Raw genomic sequence first — 12,246 nt, forward strand, 5'->3', positions numbered from 1 at the left:
GTTTTGTTGAATTTTTGCAGTGCAATAAACAGAATAACTTCACAGTGTGATGGTGCAGGTTCTGTTTGTGTCTACAGATAAAGTCATGGTGTTTAAAGAAGATGAAAACCTTTAGCGTATTTACATGCAATTTGAGAGGAAACTAATCTGTTCATAATCTTGGTGTCATACTTAACCCAAGAAGAGTTTTCAACATTACGTTCATGTCATCAGTAAGACCAACCATTATCCAACTTATTCATGTTTTATTGCCTTTAGACTTGACTATCAGAATGTACTCCTGGCTGCTTTTCTGCATTTAAACCTCTATAATGTGGGCAGCATGGTGGCTCAGTGGGTGGCATGGTGGTTCAGTGGTTAGCACTGTTGCCTCACAGCACCAAGGACCCAGGTTCGATTCCTGCCTCAGGTGACTATCTGTGTGGAGTTTACACATTCTCCCTGTGTCTGCGTACGTTTCCTCCGGGTGCTCCGGTTTCCTTCCAAAATCCAAAGATTTACAAGTCAGGTGAATTGGCAATGCTAAATTGCCCATAGCGTTAGATGCATTAGTCAGGGGTAAAATGTAGGGAATGGGTCTGGGTGGGTTACTCTTCGGAGGGTCAGTGTGGACTTGTTGGGCTGAATGTCCTGTTGCCATAGGGTAATCTTAGGGTAATCTAAAACATTGCTACCAATGTCTTAACTCACACCAAGTTCATTTAGCAAGCACCTGAGTGCTTGCTAGCTAAATTGTTGTTGTCTAGTAATATCTCATCCTTGTTTCCACGTTCCATTTGACCTCTCCCTTCCTATCTCGGTAATACTGTCCAGCTGCGCTATCAAGTTAACTGTACTCATCCAATTCTAGTGCCTGGAATATTTCCCTCATTTTCATCACTCAATAGTTGGCAGCTGAGCTTTCAAATCCTAGGCCTTAAACTTTGGAATTCCTTTGCTATGACTCTCCACTTTTCTACCTTGCTTTTTTCCTTTAAAACACTGTTTAAAATCTACCTCTTTGACCAACATTAAATGCAAAGTTTTTTATTCATTCACTAGATGTGACCAGCATTTATTACCCATTGTTAATTGTCCAGAAGTCAGTTTAATGTCAACAACACTGCTGTGGGTCTGAAGTTACATGTAGGTCAGACCAGGTAAGGAGGATAGTTTCCTTCTCTAAAGGATGTTAGTGAACCAAATGGGTTTGTCCTGACAATCAATTTCATAGTCATCATTAGACTCCTAATTCCGGATTTTTATTGAATTCAAATTCTACCATCTGCCTTGTCAAGATTCAAAACCAGGTCCCCAGAACATTACTAGGGTCTCTGGGTTAATATTCTAATGACTATACCACTAGGCCATCACCTTTCCTTTTATCAAATGAACATATTTCCAGATGCTGTAGACTCTGAAACAGTTCCTACAGTGTTGTGGGTAGCTAATGGAACTCCAATTTTTTTTTAAATGAGATAGAGAAAAAACACTCTGACATCAGTAGTATGGAAAATGTTAGAGACCATTCTAAAATATTTAATCGCAGAGCATTCAGAAAACCATGGCAGGATCAGGCAGAGTCAGCATGGATTAATGACAAGGAAATCATTCTTAACAAATCTGCAGAAATGTTTTGAGCATGTAACTAGTAGAGTTAGTAAGGGGGGGGGGGAGATCCAGGATATGGTCTACTTGGTCTTACAAAAGACTTTCAATACAGTCCCAAATAAATATTACCATGTAAAATTAAATATTACGTGATTGGGTTACTGACATGGATGGAGATTTGGTTAGCAGACAGGGAACAAAGAGTAGGAAAAAATGGGCCTTTGTCTGAGTGGTGGCTAGTAGCTCTGGGTATCGCAGGGATCAGTGCTTGGACCCCAGCTATTCACGATATGCCTTGATGATTGTGATGAGAGAACTAAATGTAATATTTAGTAGCAAATATTTGGTAGTAAAACCAGGAAAGCAGATAATTGTCTGAATGGCAGCAGATTGGGGAAGGGAGAGGTGCAACAAGACCTGAGTGTTCTTGAGCAAATGTCACTGGAAGTACGCATGCAGGTGCAGCAAGCAGTGAAGAAGGCAAATGGTATACTGACCTTCATAATGAGAGGATTTGAGCGCAAGGATATCTTGCTGTAATTACACATGTCCTTGATGAGACTACACCTGGTTTATTGTGTGTAGCTTTGGTCTCCTTATCCCAGGACGGATGTTCTGGCTACAGCGTGAGTGAAACAAAGCTTTACCAAATTGATTCCTGGGAGGCATAATTAATATGTGAAGACAAACTAAATTTGTTAGGACTTTATTCAATAGAGTTCAGAAGAATATGAAGAATATAGAAACCTATACAACTCTAACAAGATTACACCGTATTAATGCGATAACTGTGGCGACAAGAAGCAAGGGTCACAGTGTAAGGATACAGAATAGGCTCTTTAGGATTGAGACAAGGAGAAATTTCTTTACCAAGAGAATGGTGAGCCTGTGGAATTCTCTACCATAGAAAGCAGTTGAGTTCAAAACCTTGGAGGTTTTCAACAAAGAGTTATATGTTGCTCTTAGAGGTAAGGAGATCAAAGGGTATAGTAAGAATTTGGGAACAGAGTACGATGATCAGCCATAATCATATCGAACAGTGGAGCAAACTCAAAAGACTGAAAGGCCTATTTCAGCACCTATAATCAGGTTTTTAGGTCATTTTCCCAAAGTCCTTGAACTATGAATTTATGTGTGTGCATCTATAGCACTCTATTAATTTGTAAATGATTGGATTTAAAAATAACCAACAAAAATGCTTTGAACCTTTCAAAGCTTTATTCATGCATTAGGGGCATCACTGGCTGGACCAGCATTTATTGCCCATCCCTAGTTACCATTGAGAAGATGGTGTTGAGTTGGCTTCTTGAAGTCCATTTGGTGTAGGTAGACATACAATGTCATTAGGGAGGGATTTCCAGAATTTTGACCTAGCAACAGTGAAGGAACGGTGATATATTTCCAAATCAGGATGGTGAGTGGATTGGTGAAAAATTGTAGGTGGTTGTGTTCCCATGTATTTAGCTGCTATTGTCCTTCTAGATGGTAGTGGTCATGAGTTTGACAACTGGTGTTTAAGGAAACTTAGTGAACGCTTGCAGTGCATCTTGTAGATCCTACATACTGCCATGAATGTGCATTGCTGGTTAAGGGACCACTGAATGCTTGTGGATGTGATACGACTCAAGGAGGCTGCTTTGTCCTGGATGGTGTCAAGCTTCTCGAGTGATGTTGGAACTGCACTCATCCAGGCCAGTGGGGAGTAGTCCATCACAGTCCTGAGTTGTGCCTTGTAGACAGTGGACAGGCTGTGATGATTCAGTACTTGCAGCTGTATTTCTGCCCTTCTAGCCACTGTGTTTATATGGGCTAGATCAGTTCAGTTTCTAGTGAATGGTAATTCCCAAGTGGAGGATGCAATGATAGTAATGTCATTGAATGTCATGGGGCAATGGCCAGATTGTCTTTTATTGGACATAGTCATTGCCTGGCACAATGTTAGCTGCCACTGTTCAGCCTGATCCTGGATATTGTCCAGGTCTTGCTGAAAATAAACACAGACTGCTTTAGTATCTGAGGAGTCACGAATGATGCTGAGCATTGTGCAATCAGCGAGCATCCCCACTTCTGATTTAGTTAGAAAGCTGATGTGACAAACAAAACACATGGATAAAGCCTGAAAATAGACGTCTTCATTGTTGCTAAAACTGATATCTTATCATCATGGACAACTATTCTGAATACTGGAAGGTGGACCAGCTGACTTCAATGGTAACCAACGAGCAAACTTCAGCTGTTAATCATTTCAGTGCCGAGTCACCAGGATCCTCAATCCTTGAGAGAAGAATTCAGCTGGTTCACAAATTATTGGGGAATTTGAAGCATTATATCATCTCCATGGTTTTCACAGTCAAACAGAAAGACGGAGGCAACGATTGAAAATTGCCAAACGAATCAAAAAAATCACCACAACTACTCTTCCAAAAGCAAACAAACTACAGAAGCCAAAAGTAGTATCAGACCTAAGCAGCAAAATTAAAGTAAAATTTATAAAATATTTCATTTTGACAACACTGCTAAACCATTGCCAAAGCTGAACATTGGAGAATCAGTCAGAGTGACTGAGATCTACACTGTGCTGTTGTCACCTCAATCATATGCAGTAAATGTGAATGAACAGATAAACTGTGGCAACTACACATATATACTGCATGTGCATAACCAGAGAAACTTATCTTCAACTACTGATGTGATGTGAACTCATGAACGTCATAATCCACTGATCAAAGCTGGAGATTCACAGTAACTCAACAATCAAACTATAACAGCAACAGATACCATGGCAACAAAAAATAACACAGGAAAAACATTTGTTTGAAAGAACATGACCCAGATGAACAGACAATAACTACATGCGTACTTGCCATCAAGATATCAACACGAGTTAAGGACTATGTGCAATGCATATGCAAAGAGTGATGAAAATAACAAACTACTAATGAGAACAGTTGTTTATGTATCAGTAACCTTGAAAACCCAAAATAATAATGCATGCAAATGGTTTTGGTATAAAGAAGGGAGCTTCCAGAATGGTAAAAGAATTTTTGCCAATGTGCATTTTGGCTTGCCATAGTCATACAGCCTCTATTATGAGGCATACAAGCACTTACAAACACTTCAATAAGGGCACTGCACAGACCAGAGTGCTATGTTGTGAACAGAGTATGTTAGCCTAGATTTCTAGATTACTAGCTCTCAGCCAGAAAAGTGGAAAAGGTAGGAATCTAAGCCATGCAATGTTAAAGGATAGCAGCTGTGTTCTCCCAATGCACAAGGAGCATGAAAGTAAGGTTCTTAAATCCCATCTTCCTGTGTTCCTTCATCCTAGCAGCAGGTTTCTGCCTTACAATGAGGTCACAACCATTTTCCCGCTCAGGCCCAAGATTCAAACAACAAATCCTGCCCTATACATGTATTATCAAATTGCACGATCAGATTTGGATCATTAGGGACATAACTAATAAGAACCTTTCAGCACAGAAAGATAAAACTAGCTGATTTTACTTGGGATAGATATCATTATTAATCACAAATGCAAATCAAGTAGAATCCGATTATTCTAGTTTTTTTAAAATGTACTAATCAAGCACTTAATCAAGAATCAAAAGCGTTAAAAGTAACCTGTTTTTCATGCTAGCAGATTGATCAGAATTTCTGTTCCAGGTCACAATTATTGATTTTTCATGCAAACTGAGCTAAAAAGAAAGGCATTTCTTGGTGTGTGTTTCAGCAGTTTGATTAAAAGTTGCTAATTCCAAAATGAACTGTCAAAGGATTACATGACATTGGTAGCAAGGGAGAAAGATAACAAACATTAAATCAACAGTAAGGTCCAAATGCCATCATAATGAAGTTAGAAGGTCACTCAGGCAAGTGAACATTTTTTGCTGTTACAGGTAAATTGAATTACAATCAATAAATGGAAAAGCCTTCCATTTTAATGATGATATAGTAAGGGAAAGCAGACAGCAAGGAGCCAAATATAGGAGAGATGTTCGTGAGGAGAATACTTTTGACTGATTAACTCAAACAGTGTTAAGCTTTGAGCAATGTGCAGGGGGAATCTCTGAGAGGCATGTTATTTTGGAGATGGAGGGAAACCACTCCACACATTAAATATATCAGCATTGCTGCAACTTGCTCTTCACAAGTAAATGTTAACAGTATGGAGCAAAGTCTAAAGTTTTTTTAACATAATAGCCCAGAAGTTGTTTGCAATGTAACGGCAATTTGAATGTGCAATAGTTTCACTGTGTAAGTAGTCCAACAATTTGTGATTAGAAAGAGAGAGAGAGACATAGGTTGAGTTACGAATTGGCCAAAAATGGCTGGATGATTTGTCCTACTTGCTCATTAGCCTCAGGCCAAACAGGAGCATGCCATCAATCTCCCTGTGCATTTGAGAAATTTTTGCATTTGCACAGTAAATTACTAAATAAAATAACTACTGAAAATTAGAGCTGGTATTTATGATGGAAGGACTCTGTTATTGATGAGGTTTATGTTCCTACAGTTTCAATCTCACTATGGAGTCTCATTCTTACAGGTTCATGTCAGCCACAATAAATGACAAAGTATCTCACGAACAGTGATGAAATGTTCAAAGATAAAACAGAAAGAAATTGAGAATTTTTGATAGACTCGACGCTCATTACAGCCAGTCAATACAGAGCAGCAGTCAACAAGTGCAATTTTGCTTTACTCTTTCACGGTGTGTCGGCCTGGTTGGCTAGGCCAGAATTTATTGCCCATCTTGAATTGTCTTTGAACAGAGTGGCTTCCCGCTTCAGAGCACAGTTTAGGTCAAACATATTTGTGTTGGTCTGGAATTACATGTAGGTCAAATCAGGTAAGGATGGCTTATTTCCTTCCCAGATTTTTTTTTTTAACAGCAATCAATAGCTGGTTTCATAGTCGCCATTACACTAGCTTTTCCAGATTTTTATTAAATTCATATTTCACCATCTGCCACGGTGGGTTTTGAACCCATGTCCCCACAACATTAACCTGGGATCTGGGATTACTAGTCCAATGATAATACCATGCAACTAACTTGCCTATATTGCATGAATACCTACACACCAAGAAATTAGTCTATAAGTCAGAGGGAATGATGATTGAACTGTTTTCTTCTTAAGCAATCCATCAGGATCGAGATTGATCTGCTTCCACTCTACTTCCACTGGGTTCCAAATGGTTGATATGTCCCAACTCAGGATCTACGGGCTTTGCTGTATATGTGTAGCAGTTAATGTTTTAGGGGTAGAGTAGATGACCTGTTTGCTCTCTCTGACACCTTCACTTCACCTCTGCACATTTCTCGTAAAGTGTCTCAGTGTGTTCAGTTTTTCCCCCAAATAAACCTGTTCTAATTTGGTCACTCAGAAGCTAAGCACCATGAGTCATCAAGAATGTTTGATCTCTTCAAGAATTACTTGAGAGTGTTATGGAAGTGCTCCTGGATGTCTCTGGCTGTGCCTGATCTCTGAGTAGACTTGTTGATTTAAGAACCTGATGTCACATGAAGGTCATCTCCCTCCCAGCAGAGCTGCTTTTAACTGATTAGAAGCTCACTGCTAGACTTACTAGCTTGGGAGACATGATTTGGAGATGCCGGTGTTGGACTGGGGTGTACAAAGTTAAAAATCACACAACACCAGGTTACAGTCCAATAGGTTTAATTGGAAGCACACTAGCTTTCGGAGCGACGCTCCTTCATCAGGCGATAGTGGAGAGCTCAATCCTAACACACAGAATTTATAGCAAAAATTTACAGTGTGATGTAACTGAAATTATACATTGAAAAGTTGATTGTCTAACAAGCCTTTCATCTGTTAGAATACAGTGATAGTTTCACTTCTTTCATGTGTAACTCTGAACTCAAAAACTGCGTGAATTTATGTAAAACTTTGTTATCTCACTTTTTAGATTAGAATCAATCTAAACAGAGAACACAGGGGGCTAACACCTTCAACATATTATCTAGCTATCACCATTGTTAACAGCTAACCCGAGAATGCAACTTTTTTAAAAAAAGGTTTTGTGATTTACACATGAAAGAAGTGAAACTATCACTGTATAAGTCCTGCTAAGATTTGCTTTCCCAAAATGCAGCACCTCACATTTATCTGAATTAAACTCCATCTGCCAATTCTCAGCCCATTGGCCCATCTGGTCAAGAACCTGTTGTAATCTGAGGTAACCCTCTTCGCTGTCATTTTAATCTGAAATTCAGTTTGACAAATATCAGAAAACTTGATGGAATTTTGCTTCCATTGTTTCTGTGTGGGTTCTTGTCAGTATTCCACAGAGATGAGCAGAACAGTGAAGGAATTTGTTATCCAATATTTAATATGCAAAAACAATGGGAATAAACCTAGTTCTAACCTAGAGGATCATGGATATAAGAAAAGGAATAGTTACTTTGTTGCCAATGTGGAATCTGCAGTGTTTGACAAAGAGAGAGATGATCAAAACTGTGTATTATGAAGCATTGGAGTCTTCTTGCAGTTGGCCAACTACTGCAGGAAATTTGTGAAGCATTCTTATTAATTTTCCAAGAAACCAAAATCATTCAAGTGGGGTCACTGAGAGTAGAAAGCACTTTAATAGCTGAAAAGGAAATTAATATCTGAGTTTGCACTACAACTTGCCAGATTCAGTTGTTGTATAGTCTGTAAATATGGGTAGTAGTAATCAGGGTAATGTCACCACAGTAAGGAAGTCCAGGAAGCTATTAGCAATAGAACTTAATTCGTAAGTACATGTTTTTGGCCATAGTTCATCTGCTAAAAGTAGGGAACCGTCATTTATAAGGGAAAAGATTCTGCTAGAAATGGAGACTATTGCTTTGCATTAGAATAAATGAGCTTCTCCAGCATACTCTGTGTTTATTTCTTTGCCTAAAAGCACGTCATGTAGTTGAAAGTTCTCCAGAACTATAATTTTGAATTTAAACAATAGTTTTGGCCAGACAAATGTACAGAGCAGAGCCATTACTGAGGTAACAAGAAAATAATTCCAATTTGAAACTGAATAGTAATTGGGTTCAAAAAGTTCAAAATTGCTATTAGGTCAGCAGTTTCCAAAAGCATCTAAGTGACTGTAAAATGGAATTAATAGAAAGCTTTGACAAAGGCTCTTTTTTTTTCAACTCATAATTTGAACTTTATGAAAAAGAGTGCATATTTCTGAATTATCCCAGAATGAAATCAATATTAGACCATAACCATAAGGCCATAAGATATAGGAGCAAGATTAAGCCATTCAGCCCATGCAGTCTGTTCCTCCAGTCGATCATGGCTGATATGTTTCTCAACTCCATTCTCCTGTCTTCTCCCCGTAACCTTTGATCCCCTTACCAATCAATTATCTCTGCCTTACATCACTCAATGACTTGGCCTCCACAGCGATCTGTGGCAATGAGTTCCAGAGATTCACCACCCTCTGGCTGAAGGAATTCCTCCTCATCTCAGTTCCAAAGGGTCCTTCTGGAGGAAATCTCTTCTCTACATCCATTCTATCTAGAACTCTCAGTATTCTATAAGTTTCATTTAGAATCCCACCCCTCATCCTTCTAACGTCCATCGAGTACAGACCCAGGGTCCTCAAAGAGTCCTTATATCATCCTAGGATCATTCTTGTCAACTTCCTCTGGACCCCTCCAACACCAGCAAATCCTTCCTTAGATACAGGGTCCAAAATTGCTCACAATATTCCAAATCCTGAACTAGCCCCAAGACTTTTAGTGCTTCAGATCTCCAAAGCCTTTCCCCATTTCAAAAAGAGTCCATGCATCTATTCTTCCTCCCACTTTCCCACAAACTTCTTTGCTGACTCTCCTAGACTGTCCACGTCCTTCTGCAGCTTCCCTACTTTCTCAACATGATCTGTCCCTTCACCTATCTTGGTATCATCTGCAAACGTAGCAATAACACCACAGTTCCTTTGTCCAGATCGTTCATATGTAACGGGAATAATTGCGGGCCCAGCAGAGAGCCTTGTGGAATTCCACTGATCACCAGCTGTCGTTTTAGAAAAGACCTCATTATCCCCACTCTCTGCCTTCCACCAGTCAACTAATCCTCTAACCAAGTCTCTACCTAGGCCCTAACACCATGGGCTCTTATCTTATTTAGCAGTTTCGTATGCAGCACCTTGTCAAAGCCTTCTGAAAATCCAAATAGATCACATCTACCGGCTCTCCTTTGTCAAACTTATTCATTATCTCCTCAGAGAATTCTAACAGATTTGTCAGGCATGACCTCCCTTTGATGAAGTCATGCTGATTCTGCCTTATTTTACCATGTACTTTCAAGTACTCTGCAATCTCATCTTTAATAATGAACTCTAAAATCTTAACAATGACTGAGATCAGGCTAACCGGCCTATGATTTTCTATCTTTTGTTTCTCTCCCTTCTGACCAGGAGTGTTACATTCACCATTTTTCAGTCCTTTGGGACCCACCTTATCTCCTGTAAGATCACCACTAATGTCTCTACAATCTCATCAGCTATCTCCTTCAGAACTCTGGGGTGTAGTCCATCTGGTCTGGGTGGTTTATGCACAATCAGACTTTCCAGCTTCCCCAGCATCTTCTCCTTAGTGATAGTCACTATATTCACCTCTGCCCTTGACTGTCTTCGAGTTCTGGGATGCTGCTGGTGTCTTCCACCATGAAGTCTGACGCAAAGTATTTGTTTCATTCTTCCGCCATCTCTTGTTCACCATTACTGCTTCCCCAGCCTCATTTTCCAGTGGTCCAATGTCCACTCCTATTTCTCTCTTACCTTTCAGGTATCTAAAAACACTCTGGCAATCTGCTTTTATATTGCTTGCTCGCTTATCCTCATATGTCATCCTGTCCTCACTTTATTGCTCTTTTTGTTATCCTCTGCTGGTTTTAAAAGGCTTCCCAATCCTCTGGATTTCAACTAATCTTCAACATATTATGTGCTTTTCTTTTGCTTTATGCTGCCTCTGACTTCCCTTGTCAGCCATAGTTGCCCCACCATTCCCTTGGTATGTTCCTTCTTCCTTGGGATGAATTTTTTGCTGTGCCTCCTGAACTACTCTCCGAAACTCCTGCCATTGCTGCTCCACCATCTTCCCTGCTATGTTCCCTTTCCAATCAACTCTGGCCAGCTCCTTCCTCATGTCTTGTACTCAGTTGTAACACCGTTATATCTGATTCAAACTTCTCCATCTCAAACTGTGGGGTGAATTCTATAATATTATGGCCACTGCCCCCTAGAGGTTCCTTCATCTTAAGCTCACTTGTCAAGTCTGCCTCGTCACACATTACGTGAGTTCAATTTGTAACAGAGTCATTACAAATGTGCAGAACCACAGAATTTCAGAGCCGATTGCCAATGTACAGAGGAACCTCGACTATCCAAATGACACGGGCAGGGAGTATTTTGTCGGACACTTGAATGTTTGGATAATTGACTGCCGGATAACACAATTTAGTCAAGCAGCGGGACCTTGCGATCTTGCTGGATAATCCAAAAGTCAGATAATTGAATGCTGGATAATCAAGGCTCCTCTGCACTAACTTTCAACATACACCAGCATGAATTTCATATGCCAACCTCGAAAACATATCAGAAACTAACCAACATTCAAAAGCGTTGACACAACTCACAACTCAAAAGCAGCCCTAAGTATAACACACTGTTGCATTGAAACTGATCTGGAGCAATGGGGTTACAATACCTTTAGTTACAGTCATAATCAATGGAGCGGGAAGTCAAGGGCAGAATGACTGAAACTATTTTGTTCTCTCCAGAGGAATACTTCTACTAAACACGGCCTCACAATATTATTTCAAACATGATAATTTTGTTCCTTGCCGGAGGTGACTTTCTAAAATTGGGTGAAGTGTGCACACACCACTCAGTTGTTTTTCAAAATGACAACCATTCCGAATATGATTGGTCTACTTTCTTAAACGTCATGTCCCTTTCCCAATGACTATCGTTAGAACGCTGGCATGAAGGTTTGGTAAATGCCGCCCAGTTGGTCTTGTGACTCAAATCAAACAATACGAACATTTTTCCATTGTCTGTCCAATTTATTTTATAGAAACATGGGATTGCAATGTCTCAGTGAAGAGTTTCCATTTTAAGTTTAACTTAGTTGTCTTTCTTAAATACTATTCTCACTGATGTTACAGAAGATATATTACATTCCTCACTACACTGTTCAAATTTTTGAAAATGGTTTTAAAAGATCTCCAGGCAATCTGTAACTCATCAAATTGAATTATATTCTGCTATTGTCACTTCTATGTTAATCATCCTCAGTTGCCTAGGTAACACACGTTACAGTGAGCTGATGCAGTAATTACATATTTACTTTTTTAGTGTAGTATTGGAACTTCTGCAGTTAAACCAGAATGTCAGCACAAATACAACAAAGGGACAATTTATAAAGGTTCCCGGGTTAGTGAAAAGAACAAACAAACCAGTGCAGCTAAGATATGACATACTTTTCAATAGCTAAAGCATAATAGATTAAAATGAGCCGCATTTTAATCTCCTCAGGGGGAATCATGGAGTAGCAAGAGTAAGTGCTAACTTGAGTGTATTAATGAATAAATATAAGGGAAAGCTTAGGATTGAATAAATACTTTTATGATTCCCTACAGTATA

The sequence above is a fragment of the Chiloscyllium plagiosum genome, unplaced genomic scaffold (assembly GCF_037043375.1).
Source record: "Chiloscyllium plagiosum isolate Xiang-an unplaced genomic scaffold, Cpla_swu_hap1 HiC_scaffold_5, whole genome shotgun sequence".
Taxonomy (NCBI): domain Eukaryota; kingdom Metazoa; phylum Chordata; class Chondrichthyes; order Orectolobiformes; family Hemiscylliidae; genus Chiloscyllium; species Chiloscyllium plagiosum.